The 2,500-nt window shown below is 35.2% G+C and overlaps 1 protein-coding gene across 12 annotated transcripts in view; it reads left to right on the top strand.

Annotated features, from left to right (window-relative positions):
- The window catches only part of LOC144959132 (uncharacterized), a 155,308-nt gene that overhangs the window by 146,995 nt on the left and 5,813 nt on the right, over positions 1-2,500 (top strand). The window lies entirely within an intron of this gene.

Raw genomic sequence — 2,500 nt, 5'->3', positions numbered from 1 at the left:
ATATATATATATATATATATATATATATATATATATATATATATATATATATATATATATATATATAAGGCTGCGGTTATTCAGAGTCGACTCTGAATAACTTTCTCCGGTTATTCAGAGTCGACTCTGAATAACTGTCTACGGTTATTCAGAGTCGGGGAGTCCACTCTGAATAACTGTAGACAGTTGACTCTGTATAACTGTCTACAGTTATTCAGAGTCGGGGAGTCGACTCTGAATAACTGTAGACAGTTATGAGTGATGAACTTCCAGTTACCAACCACACGGTTTTTCTGTTTGTTTGTTTTTTCTTCTCTCCCACCTCTGTTTAACACTACGGGAAAAAATCGTTTTACTTTTTCGTATTTTCTTGTCTCTTCTGTCATGGCAGTTTTTTGTGCATCGGTGATTTGCATTGCGGCCGCAAAATTTGCAATTTTTTGCAAATTGTCGAGATTTTGAAAGAAAAAAAAAAGAAATATTAAAAAAAATATAGTGGGGACCAGTGATGATAATCTTCCCCGGATTTCTGGGATTTTAGGATTTGTTCATAAATGTTCCGTTGTTTTTTGTCATGTCAAACATTTTCTGCTCAGTGGTAGTTCAGGGGGAAAAAAAAACAATAATATGCCTTCTATCATTTTTTGACTCCTCTGCTCAGTTGCATGAATTTTGGTGACACTCTGTTATTTATGACGTTAGTCTAGACACGCTGGCGCCAAATGTCAAAGGCAGCACAAGACACATGGTGGCCATGAATGAGAAGATGATCGAAAGGGAAGGGGATGGAGCGAATGGGTGTAAATATTTGTGTACTTTTTAGCTGTAACAGATAATACATTCATTTGACGATTTTATAAGGTTTATAAGCGTGTCTTTTTTTTCTTCCTTTTTAAGTTTTGTTTTGTTTTTGTTTGATTGTTCTGAATTTGTTAATAGAATTCATTACAACTTGTGTCTAATTAAAAACAATTTTAAAAAAAATCAATTCATTAACTCTCTCTCTCTCTCTCTCTCTCTCTCTCTCTCTCTCTCTCCTCTCTCTCTCTCTCTCTCTCTCTCTCTCTCTCTCTCTCTCTCTCTCTCTCTCTCTCTCTCTCTCTCTCTCTCTCTCTCTCTCTCTCTCTCTCAGCCACCCTTCTATCTTCATATTATGTTTATAGATATCATTTGGTAATAGAGAAATAATAAGTTAGGCTGATAGATTTAAGAAATGGTTGTTTATAGGCTAATTGAAATTTGCTTTGTTGATGGAATATGTTTTGCAATTGATTAAAGATTCTTATTTTTTTAGCGACTGAAGTTGAAAAATCGCCAAGTTTTAAGAATTTGGCACTAAAATTGCCAAAGTCACAAAATAACCGTAGTAAACTGGTATCAAATTGAAAGAAACTCATCTCGCAAGAACTCAACTCAATAATTCGATAGGCTACTCGGCTCTAAATATCTGTACACATGGTTATCCAGGGTCGACTCTGAATAACCATCTACAGTTATCCAGAGTCGACTCTGAATAACTGCCTACAGTTATCCAGAGTCGACTCTGAATAACCACTTCGATATATAAACCTCTTTAGGTTTTGTTTTTTGTTTATTTGTTTTTCTTTTTATAGTTTGTTGTTGTTGTTTTTTTTTGTTACCCTCCCCCTCTCTATCTGTCTTGTAATTGTTTTTGGTAATTGAAAACTATTAATATTATTATTTTTATACACTTCAAATATTTTGACGTTTTACTGTGGTTTTTGTTAAACGTTCTTCTGTCTTATAAGGGTAGATAAAGTTAGGATTTATCTCCCTTTGTGATTTATCCTAGGTCGCTGTGTCAGACCTCTATGTGTGTATTTATTTGTGTGTGTGTGTGTGTGTGTGTGTGTGTGTGTGTGTGTGTGTGTGTGTGTGTGTGTGTGTACAGTACAGATGTTTCACTTACTTTATATCAGTTGTTGGTATATTTACATTAATGGAACTTGCACTGAAATGACTTTAACATATCCCAATTGTGGTAAAACCCTTAAAAACAAAACAAAAATATGTTTAAGGTGAAGGCAGAAACGAATCAATGGAGTATTATTGTTGTGTCCTGTATGTGAGAGTGGTGTCCCTTTATTATCCCTACTTGGGTGTCTTTCTGGTCTTGGGATATGACTCTCACCTTTGGATTGGAAGGTCATGGGTTCCAGTCCCGATCTGGGCGGTGCATAGTGGAGTCCTTGGAAAAGGCTTTTCACTCACATTCTCTCACCGTACTGAGGTGTAAAATGAGTACCTGGCTGTTAATAGAGTTGTCTCTGTCAGAAAAAAATTATAATATCGCCTTACAGGTGTTTGTTTCGTTCTACATGTTACATGTTGCTGTTGGCTAGGGACTTCTTGTAAAGCGCTTTGAGCATGTTTAGTGGATATTGCACTATATAAAAGCTCAAGTTGTTTTGTTGTTTTTTTTTAAGTTTTGTTTTTAATGTTTTGTATGTGGGATTAATAGGTGTATGTCGTTCCTACT

The sequence above is a fragment of the Berghia stephanieae genome, chromosome 13 (assembly GCF_034508935.2).
Source record: "Berghia stephanieae isolate SIO BIC M18660-M18661 chromosome 13, UCSD_Bste_1.3, whole genome shotgun sequence".
Classification (NCBI taxonomy): Eukaryota; Metazoa; Mollusca; class Gastropoda; order Nudibranchia; family Aeolidiidae; genus Berghia; species Berghia stephanieae.
This window is presented reverse-complemented; position numbering and strand designations above follow the sequence as displayed.